Source organism: Nyctibius grandis, chromosome 2 (genome assembly GCF_013368605.1).
Source record: "Nyctibius grandis isolate bNycGra1 chromosome 2, bNycGra1.pri, whole genome shotgun sequence".
NCBI classification, from domain to species: Eukaryota; Metazoa; Chordata; class Aves; order Nyctibiiformes; family Nyctibiidae; genus Nyctibius; species Nyctibius grandis.
In genome coordinates this window covers 51,605,589-51,624,463 of record NC_090659.1, presented here as the reverse complement: position 1 = coordinate 51,624,463, position 18,875 = coordinate 51,605,589, and the positions used below count along the sequence as shown (strand labels likewise).

Here is an 18,875-nt window from a genome sequence, read left to right as displayed (position 1 = left end):
ACCTCACAAGTTGTTGCACTGGGCGTGTTTGGGGATAATCATGCACATCCATACCCAACAGCATGGCAGGGGTTGTGCTTGGAAACATACCTGGGGAGTGGGGGCAGATATGCTGTGTCAAACTGCTGAATTACAGGGCTGAACCTATTGGTAGTAAAGGGTCCAGAGAGCCAAGCCTGCACTTGGAGGTGAATTCAGTGTCCCCTATTCTCATCTCTGTGCTGCCTGAATAAAAAGCACCCCTGCATTTACTGCTGAAAACTGAACTTGAGTTGTGGCGTCCCCCACCTGGCATGAATTCAACACAGGTGACTCTTCCATGAGCTCCTTGACCAGGAGAGCTACAGGGTGAGAAGGATATACCTATGTACAGCAAGGAAAAAGTCCATTAGCTGTCACACTGCAGCCGTTCTCAACTGGTTATTTGCCTGTTAGGGGACTGCTGCCACAGAACAAGAGCTACAGAAGCTGCAGGCCGGTGACTGGGATGGAAAATTAGAGAGCAGCAGCTGGTTGTCAGCTTCACCTTATTTAGCCTCTCTGTTTGGAGTTGGGATGAGGGTGGTGAGCCTTCTTTTACTATATGAACAGCTCGGCTCTAGTACAGTCAAGCAACTGGCAGTGCTTTTCCCCTTAAACATAACTACCTACAGAGCAGCAAACAAGCAAGCAGCGGAATAGCCAAAGCACAGTTTTCTCCTTTCCCTATGGAATAGCAAAGGATTGACTCTCTGTTGGCCCTCGTGTTTATATGTACTGTGACAGCCCAAGATCACTCTGGGAAATGCACGAGACTAGAAGGAACACACAGAAGTATCAGCACAGGGAGAGATCTTCCGTCAGTAGTTTTACGTGCCTTTTCTGACAATAAGAGACCCAGAGTTGTTCTGTATTTATGACAGCAGCCTTCAGAGGCCATCACAGCCACAATCACTGCTCGGTCATGTCTCCCAGATTATGCTGCAAACAGCATGATGCTGAGCCTCTCGTATTTCACCTGGAAATTCCTTTGTGCTGAAGTTACTGAAATTACATAGGACGTACTTTTTGCAAGTTGGAGCAGATTTGGACTCAGAAAGTGGGATTTGTATGTAAAGGTTGCTCAACAACAATGCTTCCCTCATTGAGATGCCCCAGCTCAGACCATAGTCCCATTGAACTGAGGCCTGTACATACGGTGCCTCCCTCCCCAGCCCCACATTTGAGTCCAAACTCAGTGAAGACAGCAAGAATGCTCTCCCCAAAGTCAGCAGGCTTTGAGCCAGGCTTCACCCTGTAAATATTTACCAGCGAATAAGCATATCTGGGCAAGAACAACCCCATGTACCAGTACAAGTTGGGGACAGATCTGTTGGAGACCAGCATAGGGGAAAGGGACCTGGGGGTCCTAGTGGACAGCAGGATGACCATGAGCCAGCAGTGTGCCCTTGTGGCCAAGAAGGCCAATGGCATCCTGGGGTGTTGTAGAAGGGGTGTGGTTAGCAGGTCAAGAGAGGTTCTCCTCCCCCTCTACTCTGCCCTGGTGAGGCCACATCTGGAATATTGTGTCCAGTTCTGGGCCCTCAGTTCAAGAAGGACAGGGAACTACTAGAGAGAGTCCAGCGCAGAGCCACGAAGATGATTAAGGGAGTGGAACATCTCCCTTATGAGGAGAGGCTGAGGGAGCTGGGTCTCTTTAGCTTAGAGAAGAGGAGACTGAGGGGTGACCTCATTAATGTTTATAAATATGTAAAGGGCAAGTGTCATGAGGATGGAGCCAGGCTCTTCTCAGTGACATCCCTTGACAGGACAAGGGGCAATGGGTGCAAGCTGGAACACAGGAGGTTCCACATAAATATGAGGAAAAACTTCTTTACGGTGAGGGTGACCGAACACTGGAACAGGCTGCCCAGAGAGGTTGTGGAGTGTCCTTCTCTGGAGACATTCAAAACCCGCCTGGACGCGTTCCTGCGTGATATGGTCTAGGCAATCCTGCTCCAGCAGGGGGATTGGACTAGATGATCTTTCGAGGTCCCTTCCAATCCCTAACATTCTGTGATTCTGTGATATGCCCCGGTTCCCAATCTGTCTGCTATAACCTAAGATGTTTCCCTGTCAGCTCAGGAGCCTGCTGGTGCAGATGCGTTGTAACACGAGGGCTTTACAACACATAGAAGAAGATCATTTACTCCTGTTAATACTTGGCCCTTTTCCTAAACTTCCCTATTTTTATCCTCTTTTCAACATTAATTCCTTTCCTTTTTTCCGTTTCTTCTTAAACTAATATTGGCCTATTTTAACTAATTGTATGTAATCTTTGCTGAAAGTATAGTATGGCTACTTCAGGCTTTTTCACTGCCAACTCTTACCCCAGCTTTACTTCACAAAACCGTTGTCCCTGCATGCCTCTCTTAAGTAATTGTTGGTTCCTCTTACAATTTGCTTATATGTCAGCTTCTATTTAAAAATAAAATATAATCATTGACTAACCATTTTAAAGCTGTTCTTGCTAACCTAAATTAATCCCTATTCCACTTGTCTTTCTGCTCCACAACTGCCCCCTAGAGAAATAGCTCTGTAAGGAAAAAATAATACACACATCCAGTCACGCAGTACTTTTAACAGTAAGTTTGCTCCAGGCTGGCAAGGACTGAGATTGGTAGAGGCGTTTCTCAGCAAAACTGGAAAATGCTGGCCCAGTGAAATGGATATACTTCAGATAACATAACTTTTCTGAAAAAAAAGTATTTTTCAGAGCCTTTTTTTTCAGGCAATATAATTGCTGATGAAAATGATCCAGAAAGCAGCCAGACACAATGTCTCTAAAATTTGACAGGTTAAAGCTAGTGAAAACTCTAGTTAGTGCTTCCTTCTGGCAGGGAACACACACATTTTGAAGGAGCTTCATTAAAATACTGAGTGAAAGCCATATATTTGGGGTTTTCTCATGAAGGTGCTAGGTGGTTTCCTACAAATATTTTTCTAAGCAAAATGAAGAAACCACATCCTGGTTAAAATAGCTGCTGGTCAGCCGACCTAGGTAGACCTGAACTTGACTTTTCCTTATCCTACCTGGATACCTTGAGCAGTATGTAACTAGCTATGGGGAAAAGTCTGGACAGTCATAAAGGTCTTGGTTTTATCACACAGTGCAGAGCGTGAAAATACTTGACATTGTAATGTCTTTCACGGAGCAAGACAACTGTTCCTCTGTTCTGGCAATGCAGGTGGAGAAAAGAAGGTTCCACATAAGCACTTTTCTTGCAGAGAGACATGTACAGCTTCATCCCCAAAACTGAGTCCATGTGCACAGGCTGATGTGCTTCTAGCCAAAGTGGAGTTTTGCCCAGTATCAATCGGGACTCCTAGCAGATCTGTCTATGTGGATACAATTGCAGGACTTGGGGTTATTTTCTATTTATAAAATGAATTGCATATAACAGAATTGGAACAAGCAACTCAGTAACAAATAAGTTTTCTGTAAGTAGCACAGCTAATAAGGCCTGGTTTCCTAAGGATTTGTGTCTTATTTCCCCTACCACATGTTGCCATACCACAATAACGCCCACTTTCCTATACAACGATCCACACATACGCTGTCTTCCCCAACTGGTTTTTCCTTCTTTCAGCCTCCCCACAGACACACTTTACAGTATCCCAAATGCTCTCCCATGAGCTGTAGACAGGGAAGAACTGGAGAAGCGCCAACACATGCTGCGATGGTTTGGTACAGGGGCGTGCTGGCTCATGCTAGAAAGCTCAGTGAGGAAATCACCTTGGGCTCTCATGCTACCTCACTGCTGCTCTAATGAAACTTGTAAGCTTCTTATTGTTGTGGCTGAGATCGCTTCGTCAAACTGGGCTGAAATGCCCAGTGGATTCAAAAGTTACCAGGGACCAGCAGGTAGCACCGTTGCACTTCTTTTAGAAACCTGGCTAATTAAAAACGCAGAATCACATGCGAGGAGCCAGTGGGTGTTACTCCCGTACCCAGCGAGTGAGGGGAAGAAGCAGACCTTCTGCCCGCGGGAGAAATCCCTTCCACCGTGAGGCTGCCGGGGCCTGACCCTGGCTCAGCCCCACTTCAGCCACAAGGACCCAGCCAGGGCAGGGACAGGGCTCGGCATTGATTCCCTACCCGCCATCCCCTCCAAGGGTCCCGAGCGGGAGGGGTGGGTGCTGCAGGAGCGCCCCCCGCCACAAGTGCCGCCGCCGCCACCACCCAACTCGGGCCTTCCCGCGCGCTTCTTCCGTGAAGGGGCGGGGGGGGGGGCACGCTGCCCCTCGCCGGAGCAGAGGCTCTCCCCCCTCCGCCCCAGGCAGCGGGCCGTGCCAGTGCCGGGAGCGGCAGAGCTGCCAGCCCCCTCCCCGCAGGCCGCCCGTCCTCACCGGGTCCCGCCCGCCGCCACCGCCTGCTGCTGCGCTGACGAGGAGGCGCGGCAGCACTGCGGGCGGACGCGCACGCCCCTCGCTTCCGCTGGCCGGTGGCTCCCGGCGGCCCTTGGAAGCGGGAGGGCCGGGCTACACTGAGCACAAAGATCCGCTCCCCTCTCTCCTCTCCTCCCCGCTGCCGTCCCGTCCCGTCCCGTCCCGGTGTGAAACGCCTGCCCGCGCCTCCGCTGCAGCAGCCCCGCGCTCGCGGTGCGCCCTTCAGACCAACAGGGGGCGCCGCCGCCCTGCGCCCTCCGCAGCCCACCCAGGCGGGGGGAAGCCGGAAAGGCGCGCGAGCTGCTCGCGCCCGCCACGCCCCGCCGTCACGTGACCGGCGTGAGAGCTCCCTGGCCTTCTCCGGCGGCGCCGCACGCGACTTTCCGCGGGGGCGCGAGCCGCTAGGGGGCGCGCCCGGGGCGGGCCAGGCCGGGCCGGGCGGCTGGCCGGCCTGCCCGGCGCGCGCCGCTTGTTGACCGAGCGGCGGTTGGTGGCGCGAGACTCTCTCGTGACGCGCTCGCAGGAAGGGCGGGGGGAGGAGGGGCTGCTGCTGGGGACACCGAGAGGGGGAGGAGAAGGGGGGGGGAGAGAAGGAGGAAGGAAGGAAGGGAGAAGGGAGAGAGGAGGGAGAGCGCGGCCGGGGCTGAGCGCTGGGGAGGAGAAGGAAGGCGGGCAGGAGGCGGTGGTTGCGTGCGTCCGTGCCGGGTGGAGCCGCGATGTGAAGCCCCCCCACACGGCCCGGCAGGGCAGGCGGCGGCGGCGGCGCCCCGGGAATGTGTGTCTGGGACGCGGCGAAAGGTGAGCGGCGGGGCGCGGGGCTGCCGGAGCGGGCGCCTTCCTCCGTTTCGCGGCGCGGCGGCCGCGGCCCCCATGGCCGCCCGGCGCTCGCGGGCGCGACCCCTTGCGCGCGTGCGGGGGGCGGCTCGGGGAGGGGGAGAGGGAAGGGGAAGCCTGGGGCAGGCGCGGGGCCCGCAGCCCCTGCCCTCCCTCAGCCCCTCCCTGGGCCCGCGGCCTGGTCCTTCCCCCTTCTCCCCGCCGCAGCTCTTCCCCAGCGCGGGGCTCGGCGTGGCGGGAAGGGGCGACGGGGGGGGTGTGGGTGGCGCGCGGGGTTATGTAACTGTCGCGGGAGCCCCGCTTGCCCGCGCGCGGGAGGGTGTGTGCGCGGGGGGGGGGGGGGGGAGGACCCCCTGGGCGCGCGCGCGCGCGGTGGAACTTGCCCGAGGGTGTGCCAGGTGTGTGGGTGGGTGTCTGGGTCAGCCGCCCCCGCCCGCCAGCCGCGGCACCTGCGTGCGCGTGTCTGTCACGGGGGGGCTGCGCCTCAGACACAACAGGGCTCCCGAGGCGGAGCCGGAGCGGTGCCGCGAGTGTTGTGCCCAGCTGAAGGGGTCATTGCGGGGAAATAGGCTGGAGGGAGGAGAAGGGCAGCCCGAGCCCCGGTGCAGCCTTGCCCACTCGAGCGCACCACGCGCCGTGGCACTCGGCTGTAGCAGCGTGTGTGTGTGTCTGCGGTTTTCCATCGTGTGTGTCACAAGTTGTATTTGCTGAGCAATAGGGCCGGGTATAACCAGTGTGCTGGAAGGATGAGGAGCTGTGCTTACAAACACCGAGGGACAAACGTGGTCACTGCTGCTGCTTCATCCCTTCCCCATCTCACGTTGATGCGTTTTGCTATATAGTTGCCATTGACTCGACCTGTGACGCTGAGCAAAAAGCCCCTGATGGGAGATGGGCGGTAGTGGCATGTTAACCTTAAGGGGGAGAAAGATAATCTCACAAGCACGTAATTTTTTTGGTAGAAAATCTGTGTGTTGTATGCTGTAATATTCCATTATTTCTGATGCTTTAAAATTGGAGTCTTCAAAATTACAGGACTGTGAATATTCGTGTTAATGGGAGATTTTCTTCATGAAAAGACGAGTTGATGTTTGTTCTGCATCTTGATTTAAAACCCAGGTCCAATCTCAAATTTGATACTGTAGTCCAAAGAAGCAAAACCAGGGAGGGGATTGTAATTTTACAATCTGAATTCTTTATTCATTTAGATGCTAATGTTGCTCAGATAGAACTGTTTTAAAGAGTTGCCTAATTACCATTAGTTGCAAGAGGTTATAGTTAAAATTTATTTCTGGAATAGTTCTGTCTTACAAAGATTTATGACATTTAACACAGAAATCCAAATCTCTGGCAGATTCTGTGCCATCTTGTCTCAAGCGTGTAGTTATTACCCATTCCCACCATATTGGTCTTTCATTCAGTCCATTTCTTCCACTGGACAAGGAACCAAATCCCTGTTAGTAAATAATGCCGAGCTGTCAGACTGGAGGTCATTGGTAGGACAGTATTAGTAGAGGCACAGTGCAGGCACCTGCCTTGTGACTCACTCATGTTTAACTGCTTGAAGATAGGTTGTTTTAAAAGTAAAGCTCTAATAGGAAAAATACATTAGCATATTTCAAGCCTCGATAGTAAACTGATTGTACATTTTTTTGTGTACAGTATACATGTCTTCAGTACATTATTCAGTAATCGGCCCTTCAAACGTAGCACCAGTCCGTCTTTCTGGATGGTATGTATGTACTCTTACTTAGTCACAGCCTGTTCTGATGCAGTGATAGTGTGTTGTAACTGAGTGCTGATTTTGATTAGTCTTTTCCGATCCCTTGACCCAGATGTCTGCTTTAAATAAGTTTCATGGCAAATTTTCAATCTTTCTACCATCCCTTTCAGTTGCTAGAGAGATTTAGGAAAAATTAAGAATGATTCAAACACAAAACCAGGTTTTGAGTAGGTAGAAAAATTAATACGATTACACCGACTTTTTTTTTAATAAATCAGTTGTTCAGGACAAGCAGGAAAAGAATAACTTGCCTGACCTGGCCATGTGCTTTCCCGATTTAGTTTGTTAGCTATTGTTTATTTCATGGAGAATTAATTTTTTTGTATTGAATATTTTTCTGTTTTAATTAAAGGTGTATAGTGTTATCACTGAGATCTCTGTCAGCTCTTAGCAGCATGTTTGCCTGTTATAACAGGGGAGCTAAATATCCAAATGTTTAAACACTCCCTCAAGAATACAATGTAGATTAATTTGGTGATAGTGGCATGTGTTTACCTAAGCATAGAAAAATAAGGAAGAACTGGAAGCAAATAGAAATGAGAGTGGCCATGGAGTTATAAAGACAGTTGAAAGTAAGAGAGCAAATCTTAAGTGGATGCAAAAAAAATGTGAGGAATTCTCAAACATGTGAGATACAGTGTACTTGTGGAAGTGTCTTTTTTTTTGAAAGATAAATTTGTGTAGTGCTTCTCCCCAAGAGCAGCTTTCTGCTCTGTTGTGGAAACCAGACAGCATTTGAATTGAAGACAGAAATGTTTTTAGGGAGGAGGGCCTCTCATGTCTGTGGTCCTCCCACTTATTTATTTCATGTGGAGTTACTGGTGCTCATAAGATAGAAGTCAGAAATCGGAAACCCTTCTTTCTCACTCTTCAGTGGAAGAGAGGTGAGTGTGTAGAACAGCTTTAAGTTCTGGGCTGTGATGATAACTTCCATTCCTGTGGCTTGTATTTTCAAAACTAACTGAAGGACTGCTGCTGCTGTAGTTAAGGAGTCTGTGACTGTTAAATTAATCTAGGAGATACTTTTAGTTTAGTATACCCATGAAAAGGATTGTTCTATCTTCCATATTCTTTGTTGTAAATGCCTCAGCAGACCATGGTCCCTGAATTTCAGTGTTCTCTTTTGGGGAAAGTAGTATTTTACATAATGTGGAGGGGTTTGTTGGTTTGTTTGGGTTTTCTTGGCGGGGGCAGGGGGGAACTCCTTTCCTATCTCAAAGCTTCAGGTCTCTCATTTGGTATTCTACCTGTTTAATAGTGCTGCAGCTGGTGGTTTGAAATTTGGTTGCTTGCCTAAGTAAAGCTTGGCCATATTGTGGTTAACTCTTCTGTGTTGGTTTTGCTTTCTCTTCCCAGCTATCTGCAAATACTTTAACCAGATCCCAACGTAAGGGAGTTATTGATTGTAATCTCCTTATTTGTTTTGCTTGAATTCATGCAGACCTTTTCAGCTTCTTGATTTATGAAAGTAAATAATCCTGAAAAAGAGAAAGCTAATTTCACTTAGGAGAAGACACTGCTCAGGTACCTTGCAGAGTCATTCTTGCAAATGCAAGTGGATTGGTTTGAATGCCAAAACGTGAAAGCAGTGCTGAAGCTGCGCAGAGTAGAGTTCAGAACTGCTCTAAGGTTTTTCCATATTGACTTAGAGATTGGCGGTATTCTGGCAGGGTGAGGTGTGTGGTGTGTTTTGGCAGGATCCTGGGGACCATTGCGAACATTTTTGATCAGGTTCTAGTTGCCGGTGAATATCCAAAGTAAAATAAAGTGCTGTCCACCATGTTCATGACTTCATCTTTTTGAGGTGACTCAGATCAGCTATTAGTCCAGGGCATGGTGAGTCAGCATCTTGGACAAATGGTTGTACTCCACTTACATAATTTTGGAAACCTAGGAGCTGTTGCTGTTTAAAGGGAGTAATGAAATTGCTGATAATTCTTACAAATAGGAAAGCCCGTGACCCCATGGCATGTAAAGTAAATGATTAGTGCAGTTTACAAAGTAGAGTGAACCATTTTGTGCTTTTCAATGCAACTCCCAGCTGAAGGAAAGAACTAAAATAATGGTCTGGATTGAAATGCTACTGTTCCTGGTTTCTGAATCTGCCTGTTGTTTTCAATTTAGAGCACTGGGAAACGGGAAAGACTGGCTTTTCAGTCACTATTCCCTAGATTTCCATGCTTTTTTGTAAGCAGTTCCAAGAATCCTCTTATAAAACAAAACTGGAGGAGAGGTAGGGGTAATGACTTTTTACTCTTAATTTCTGGCTGATCACGAATTTGAAGTTGTAAGTGTTGCCCCTCCATAATGATTGCCATAACTTCTCTGTTGATTTTTAACCTAAGTTCTACAAGCGTCACATTTGCCTGGGATAGGCCATTTTTGTCCTGTGGCCTTTTTGTATCGATCTGTCTCTGTTAAGCAGCAGTGTAACGCCGTTGTTTCGATGTCAGAGGTACTTAAAACACCAACTTAAAACCCCTTCAGACCAAGAATGCAATTCAGATTTGAATTTTATTTAGGGATCCTAAAGAATTAGAGCATTTTTGTTTTGTCCTTAGAACTGTGTCTTTAATGGAAAACAGAGAAATGCTGTGCTTTATCTTTTCAGTTTCCTCTGAGTCTGGAAGGAAACTTGAGAGACTATACTGGACCAGATCAGAAGTTTTCCTAGGTAATAGTAAAGAAACAAACATACTGAGATACTTTGCCTTTATGTTCTGAGCTCCTGTGGTTTGTCAACTTCTTTAAAAAAAAAAATGGAATGTTTTTTTATTCCATTAATCTGTTCAACCCATATGGATGTTCAGCAACCTTGGTGTGCTGTGTCAGAGAATCCACAAATAAACTAGGCAATAGATGAAAAAATATCTCCATTTGTTTTGATCTCTCCACTTACTAGTTTCATCTGATTCCTCCTAGTCTTGTTGGTCTGAGTTGATGATAAAAGTAATATCCATGGACTAATGAAAGATGTAGAAGACTTTAGTAGAAACTTAAAACTTCAAGGCTAAGCATAGAAGCCATATCTTGTGAAGATTTTACTTCAAAAAAGATGTAGCAGCCTTGAGAGTTTCAAAGGCAAATCCAGAAAAAACATTTGGGAACCTGACTACGCAGTGTCAGTTGGAACTAAGTAATGTCATTCAAAAGCTGCCGTGAACAGAAAATCTAGCTATTTAAATACTGAATCTGTAGTCATCAATACTTTTGCTGGTAAAGTTACTTGAGTTCTTAGAGTTTTGCTGCTGTATGTGTTTAGAGCTGTCCGTATGTGAGTAGAGAGATGGTCCTCCTTAGTATCTGATATCAGCTACCACTTGAGATTCACAAACTGCATGTCTTATCTTTTTCCCTGAAAAGCCCAGCCTGATCAGCACCTGCTTGATGTACACGGATAACACTGAGTTGAGCATAAAATACAACTGCCCTAGGCATTAAAGAAAAAAAAACAAAACCCAAAAAAACAAACAAAAAAACCCCCAACAAACTTGTAGAGAAGTGGTGTCTTCTCATTACGTTAGTTAGAGCATTGGCCCAGAGAGAGAATTTGTTTCCGTGCCATTCTCTATTGCCAAAGTGGTTAATATGGGTAGCGAGCAATCAAATTGGCCAGCAACAAAGATGTTTGTTGTGTGTATATACATGCACACATGTGCGTGCGTGCGCACACACACATATATATGCAAATGAATACATAAAATCAATCAAAAATATGTAGTCTCTTTTGACAAGATTTCGCTAGTCTGCTGACCTGAAGTGTAGGGAATCTGGGGAAGCTGAAGATAGTGTATTGCAGGGGTTTTCACCAGCACAGTTCCTCTGAATTCACTGTAAACAAATTCAGAGCGTTCACAGATTCCTTGCTTTGATCACCGCGTGAAAATGTTCCAGTTATTTATTTTCGAATGATTATACCTCCACTTACCAACTTTTCCTGCCTTGTTAAGTTTTTCTTTAGCTTTACAAGGACACTTGCTTCAGTTGTGACTAGGAAGTCCTAAATCATTCAGCAGCAGCAACTCTTCTCATTATTTGGGAGGAGGGATCATCATGGTTTACTTACGCTACCTGCTGACTGCTTGACTTACACCTCAGCATAGGCTTCTTGTGTAAGACGCAAGTTGTGGGACTGGGTTGTTGTCAGACTGAGGAGTGCACAAACTAAAAACTTCCTAAGAAATGAACATCCCGCTCTTCCTTCTCAAAGAAAAGAGTAACACAGTTCTCTGTTCTCGAATACTATAGACAGCTAAACATAGGGGCCTGAAGGAAGACTACCCAACTCAGATACTCATCTCACTTATTGTTTCAGGTACTCAAGTCCAACGGAGAAAGAGAATTTCCTTTTGATAATTTACAATCCATTCACTGTGTTGCTATTGAAAGTCCTAATTCCACAAGCTATGCTTCTTAGTCTGATTTTACTTAATGGATTTTATTCTGGAATCTAGGCATTTAGACGCTGGCATAAAGATTGTGAGCGTGCTAAGTCCTCTTGGGGTTGAAGCCCCAAAAGAATACAAGTGCAGAAGAGAAATAATGAAGCCAGTTGCTGAAGTCTGCTGAAACTTGCCAGTGTGTTGTGGCAATAAGAACAGTTGTATCAGAGAGGTGATATTTGAACTAAAAAGTGAATTGAGCTAAGTGTTTAAATACAGCAATGAAAATTTATGAAGAAGAGCCACTCATCACTGAGGAACTGTGAAGGAGGGAGGTAAACTTTACCAAAAAATGCAGAAATGTTGAAACTGAAGCCAGTCTTCTGTGAGCAGAAGAAAAATTCAACCAAGTTAAACCAATATTTGTGACAAGCCCTAAATGGACTGTAGCTGCTACTGTTATTCCTAGAGGGGAACGAAACGTTGACAGTTGGTCTCACATTGAATCTGGCTTGTTGTTTTTCAAAGAACTAACCATCTCAAATGCCATGTATAAAAGCAAAAAGAGTATCGTCTTGAAAACAGATTGCTCAAAGCTGGTGCAAACTGTGTAGTGATGCTGTTCTCTGTACCTCGTGCTCATGGTTCCTTAAGTTGTGACAATTAAAACAATCATCTGTCCTGGACTCCAAGTCAGTTGTGAAACGGTCTAAACACTTTTGTCCTGTACAGCACTCTTATAAATGGTTACCTGCTGTACAGCTGCTTTAGGTCATTGTGATGATTTGCCAGCCAAAGAAATGTGTATTTCTTAGTTGTTACTTGTATGTAAAGTATTTAGTCCTTGATGTTAAAGCAAGCTGATGTGAAATAAAGACCATTTTGAGTTGCAAAAATAGTCGGTTTGGAAACTGGATTAGTTTAGCAAAGAGTTCCTGCGTCTCTTTCTGGGGAAGTGATTGAACTGAAGGTCAGAATATCATTTCTTTGCTGTCAAGCTCAAATGAAAGTATGCATGGAACACAGTTTTAGAATAGTCATCTACACATAAGGAGTTGATTCTGAAGGAGTTGGGTTTTTTCCATGCTTTATGTGGGTTGTATTGTATTTCACCTTTCTAGCAAATGCCATATTTTAGGAAAATACTATTTCTAAATTTCTCATACTCACTAATAGTTTTGTGTCTAATATTTAATTTGCCCAAGATTTTAATGGTTGTTCTTTCCTAGTTTATACTCTTAGGCTTATTCACAGGAGATGGGGGTGGTGTTGGGTATTTTTGGGGACAGGTATTTTTCAAGTGTCCTTCAGCTAATTTTATTTCTATTCCTTTAAAATATCATCAAAGATTGAACTGCAAAACAGAACTTGCTGGTTGACCCTGTAACATCAGGTGCTTGTAGTTAGAAGTGATTATTGTATGGGCACATGTGGCTTAAGATGGGGAGCTGTTCGATTGTAACTGTCTTTGAATGCTCTTGCCCTACAGAAAAGGTGAGGTAGCATACCTCTCATGTTTATTGGGGGGGAAAAACATAAGGAGGGCTAGTTAGTGAAGACTAGCTAGCTCATTGCAACTCCGTGTCCACATTTACGCCACAGTTGGTTATAGCCATGACCCTAAAAGCCAGTTTCTAGAAATGGCTAAGATAATTTTAAGATCCCACTGGCAATGAAAGGAACAGTCCAATCCATTCCTCTTTTCTGGCCTGTCTGATTTGGCTTTGTCTGATACTTTTGTTAGTCAGTTCAGCTTGCTGAACTGGCAGGAAACTAACCCGTAAAATGATGTCAATTTTCTGTTGATTAAGTGAGCTGAATTGCACATAGCACCAGTATGAACATAGGGGCCATGTGAGTTCGAAGGTAGAGTACAGGTTGGGAAGAAGGGATAAAGCCTGTTAGGCCAGCAGAGGTTGCAGAGAAGAACCATCCCTTTTGGTAGCAGTCAGCCATCAAGTTGACTCAACCATCTTATGAAATTTCACCCTGAGAGTTTATTTCCTGCCTAGAATAAAATTCAGTTGCTTTGCAACATACTGACTAGTTTATTTTAATATGGAACAGTAGCATTAACTCTGAAGTGTCTAAAATGATGGGGATTTAAAAATAAAGTATCTTAAAAAAAACCCTTTTGAACTGTCTTTTTTACTTTTATTTTGCTGGATTCTGAACTTTTCAGTATGTGGTAGAAAACAGTTTTAGACCCTGTAGCAGCAGCTCTTTTCCACAAGACTCAGCCAAGAATAGGACTCTCTGGTGCTGAGAAATGTGTAAACACGTAAGACAGTTCTTTCCTCAAAGAGCTTGCAGATTAGTGCCAAGTAGAGTGGTGAGCTTGATGTGGGAGCTGGAATGTAGATGCATGAAACTCAAACAGGCCACAAAATACCCACTTGATGGAAACAACTTTTAAGCCCTGCTGAGCTGGGATGGATTCAATCTACAGCTCAAGGAAAAGGTTCTGATATTCATTAGCAGTGGCCCGAGATATCCATACTTCCGTTAGCGGTAGAGTTACACCTTCAAAAATAAGGCCTGTGGTGTCTGAATGTATTAATTAAATCAAGTTCTTTTGCATTAGAGGACATGAACAAGATGTTCACTCTGGTCAAAAATGCAAAATAACTGCTACAATGTGTTACACTTTCACTCAGCTTTCAGTTACCTGAAATTGGATTATCTAGATTAGAAGTTACTTGTGCCATGTATTTAGACACAAGTTTGTCAGTTATTCGTTGAGTCACAGTGCAACCTCATTTTGTCTTTGGAAATAGTTCATATGTTTTCCTGTAGTGCAGAGCCATAAAGTGTATATTGTGCCAGATTCAAGTTGGCTACTTGAAGAGGCAGCAGAAATGTCTCTGTGCCATACACCTGGAAAAGTGAATGCTGAAGAGCATGGCAGAGACAACACGGATTTGGGCAGGACTAGTACTGACCTGGAATTAAAAAGCCTGTGAGGATCCATGCTCACTTATTACAGGCACTGAGATCTATATTCTGTGCTCCCAAGCATTTTTTGCCCTGATACTTGTGGTTTTGGTTTGGGTTTGTCTGTTACGTGTTATCCCAACTGCCCAAGATGATGGAAAGCCACTTGTCTTACAACCACCCTACCCTGATTTTATAGTATTTTAAAGAAATAACTTTCCTGCATCAGACAGTGCTACAGATGAGATTAGAACAAATATTAACATCAACTTTCACATCTACATTCCTTGTTTTGCGATCTGAAATCTCACAGTTGCTGTGCAACTCTTCTGTACACACAGACATGTTTACAGAATTCATAAAATGTAGACTTAACAGTTCATTCCATTAGTTGATCTGTAGGCTTTGATTATCAGTCTTTAATAATAGGATTAAGTGATTGTAGATTGGGAAGTACAATGCTAGGCCTATGAAGCAGTGCTCAAAGGGATGTTACATATCTTTTCCTAGTGGGTTGTATTGAGTATTTCTGAGCCTGCAATCATGTACAAAGCATCAAAACTCCTTGTTTCTTTTCTGGCTTCAGTTTTGAAAAGGATCACCCCATAGGAATTTGAGTTGTAGTTAACCCTATTTTGTAGAACAGTAAGACTTCACCATTTTTATGTGGTCTAGAAGGAGATGCAGGGCCAAATTATGTTAATTTTGATCACAAGAGTTCTTGACTTTTTTTTTTTCTTCTTGAAAGGTTGTTTCTCTTGCACTGAAAACTTGAATTCTATTCCTAGGAATAGTGTTTCTACCATCACAGGCTTTTGTCCAGTTTCAGAGTTTGTTGGGATTTTTTCTTTAATTGCTGAAGATTTCTTTGTGTTCACAGGTCCAGAATATGAGCGTTTCAGTTTTATTTAAAAAGCTTTTCCCTGGGCAAAGGGTCACTTCATAGCTTGTCCTTCAGGCTCTAGAGATACCCTGAAAGCTAGTAACTGTGGTGGTTCACTTTCACTGACTCACTGCATGTGTGCTCTTGAATTTGTGAAAACAGTGAAAACTGTTCTGAAACAAGTTTGATACTATAATCACAAGAACAATGAACCCTTGTCTGAAATTGACCTGCTTGTGGTGGGTGTTTAAGTCCGCTGTCTTGATTTCCACCACCACCCCCCTCCACCTCCACCTCAAGGGTCCTTTACAAAGTGTTTCTCTTACTCATCCCTTTATCATGATTCCCATAGAGGGAGCATCGTATCATCCTTACATTTCTTATTTCTTGAACCAGTGAGCATGTTTCAAATCTTGCTTAACTTTTCCTCTGATATAATATATCATGTGCAAGGTGTCTCTCATGCTCGTTTGTTCCTTAGGTTTCAGCAAGGCAGCTGTAGAGGTCTTCATTCTCAAGGAAAAACTCATACTATATAAGCTTAAGTCTTCAGCAGTGGGAATTCTCCTTAGTCCAGAAACCTTGGTTCATCATTCAGTTCCTGGAACTACAAAGGCAAAAAATTAGTCTCCCAGGTTTTCATATCAGCATTAAGAAAATAATCCATGACTCTCAAGACTTGAGCCAAAGACATCTAGTAATCGCTGAAGTACCACACTCCTAACTTGTGTGTTTAGATTCTAAGTGGACTGAGTCAAAAATCACATCTGCCAAGGAAATGGTAAATCATTATCAGATATTGTAAGTAGGCATTACAGCCTAGTTTCTCTAGTTTTGCAGGCTCTAGGAAGACAACTTTTGGAAGTTGATATGTCGTGTTTTTAACACACTAACCTAAAGTAGTTTTGTTTTTCTTATATCTAGTTGTAATCAAACTAGGCACGTACCCATGGTTCTGATTTTAATTGACCCCACTGGTTGTGGTGTCCTGATATAATGGCTTTTTGACTAGAGATCTTTCTTCTTCACCTCCCAGTGTCCTGAAGAAAAATTAAATGTGTTTCAAGGTTTCAGAAAAGCTGACCCTCATGAAGGCAGTTCTTCAGTTTATCAGGCATTAGGTATTTTTGTTTAAGCAAGAGGTTGTCTACATAGGGGTCAGAGTAACTATCTATCAAATCCTATCTTAAGAACTCAGTGATTGGAATAAAGCAGATCTTTGTTAGACTGTGGTGACTTACAGTGTGCATTTCATACAGTCTTGAAGGTTCTTTGTTATTTTTTTTTCAGAGTAAGATTTTCTTTTCATACGAGATTTGCTTTTTGATAGACTTAAAATCATAGAACAGCCTAGATTGGAAAGGACCTTGAACGACTGACTAGTCCACCCTTTAAGGGGTAAGGAATCGTAGATAAGATTATCTAGTACCCTGTCCAGTTGCAGCTTGAAAACCTCCAGTGATGAGGACTCTACTGTGTCCCTGGGGAGGTTGTTCCAGTGATTGACTGTTCTCACGGTAAAAAATTTCTTTCTTATATCGAGATGAAACCTCTCCTGGTGCAACTGGCACCCGTTGCCTATTGTCCTCTCCATGTGGCTCCTTGTGGATAGAGAGCCTCTGGCCTTTTTGTAGCCATCCTTTAAGACTTTGCCATCCTTTATTAAGAAGGAGAAAGAGTAATCAGTAGTTAAAATTCTGGTGTCTCTTGTGAGCTCATACACTGATACTTATAATACCTAAAACCACTAGATAACATTTTCATGAATGTTTTTTTTTTCTTGAACTTACACTTTTCTGCTTTCTCCAAGAACTTCTTAGCCAGAAGTGATAGATTTGAATTACAGTTGACTTCAGCTGATGGAAAAACACAAATTTTCATATTAAAGAAATCATCCAGCCATTTATAGTGTGTACTGACCTCTACAGGAAAAAAGTCAGTTTTGTATTTCATGTGGTCACCTAGCTTATCTCCTCTCATTTTTCTCACTGCTCCTTAAGAGTTCTGTGGTATCTATTAGATATAATCCAAACCACTAAAAATTAATTCCACAAAGCTCAATGTCTTGGAAATTGGTCTCTGGGTAAGAAACACAGGTACCTAGAGAGAAAATACAACATACTGAGGAGGGGTTGCTTTGTTTTGCTTGTTGGTGTAGAGCTCACCTCCTTGACATGTGATTAGTCTTCATAATTATATACATGTGTGTAGGTTATGTATCAAATTACAGCAACTACAAGAAGAATAAAACCAGGTGCATCATAATCTTCCTGTGTTTGCAGAGGTCCTGAAGCATACAACTGAAGCTTGTCTTTTCAAAGTAGTTATACCTACTTTGACTATAATTCTGTGGTTGCCTGATTTGGCATATTTGCAGTCTTCCATGAAGATGATCGTATTTATGAAAACTTTCCTGCAGCTATGTCTTGTTCTGCGATCAAACTTGCCTGGAATCCAGGGTAGTTTAGCTGGATTTCAGAGTATGCCTGCTTGGTAGCTCTAGAACAAAAGGGATTTAAAAGACGAAAGCTAGAATTCAACTTTCAGCCAGGTTCAGAGGAAACAAAATTTTAATGTGATAAATTGATGCAGTCTCCAGAACAGTGCAGTAGAAGGCCTGGATAGGAAAATGACCAAAATGTGTTCTTATCTCCATCCACAGCTCTATGTGCTTTCTGGTAGTCTGGAGACTGAGTGAAGCATCTGTGCTCTGTTACTGGATGGTGCTATGGATAGTCCAGAGAATAGGTATCTTCTCAAAAGCAGACAAGGATGAAAAAAAAACAGTTGACTTCCTTCTGTGTGTTAACTGTAGTTTTGTGCAATTCTATGGAGGGTAAAGGAATAGAAATTAAATTTTTAATAAAATAAAGGTGACTGACTTAAATCTTCTTACTGTTATTTCAGAGTCCTGTCCTCACACTCTTAAAAGCTGATAGCCCTAAAAGACAAAACTGTTGCTATTTAGGGAACTTGTTAGAGTAGAAAGTGGGAAATGTAATAGCAGGCAGCGACCCCACGATCTTGCTACATCATTAATATTTTAAAAACGGTATTACAACAACTATAGGTAATGTGAATCACCTGGGTGCAGTGAACAGTTGGCTACAGTCCAAAACATTTCTTTTTCTCTCCACGGGTTCTGTTCTAGCCAACTAATAGCTCATCTGGGGACACTGCTGTGTACAGCTCATGGTCCAGGGATAAGTGTCTTGCATAAAGGAAAACTGCAGTTTGGCTGGTTGAGTATATTTGTTTATTTATTGTTAAACAACACAAGCAAACAAACCCCAAAGAAACAAATCATAAACTTAGCTGTAGACCATACTAGATCATTTAAACAACTGGCTTTTCATTGACCATGAGATGGCCTTTGTTTTTTTTTGCTTTTATGTGATGTATTGCATTGGAGTAACAAGTGTTTGGAGATTTTATGATTAGCTGTAAATCCATTGGTGAAATTAATGCAGTCTCTAGTACTAGGAGGTGTTTGCCTGTGTCCCACCATGTAGATAAGTGTCAAATAGGAAATAAAATACTATTCCTGACTTGGGCAATATTTTGCGTGAATGGTAGCAATTGTATTTGAGAAGCTTTTATTACTCCTGTTTTTTAGGAGATATATGATGAACAGGAAGAATTTAATAAACCA

At 43.9% G+C, this 18,875-nt stretch overlaps 1 protein-coding gene across 4 annotated transcripts in view; it reads left to right on the top strand.

The window, feature by feature from the left end:
* The first annotated feature begins 5,008 nt into the window (after window positions 1-5,008).
* REV1 (REV1 DNA directed polymerase) overlaps window positions 5,009-18,875 on the top strand; it is a 62,304-nt gene continuing 48,437 nt past the window's right edge. For all 4 annotated transcript variants that reach the window (XM_068425364.1, XM_068425365.1, XM_068425363.1 and 1 more), the window contains exon 1: window positions 5,009-5,205. The gene's annotated coding sequence lies outside the window, so the exon portion shown is untranslated. The remainder of the gene's footprint in view (window positions 5,206-18,875) is intronic.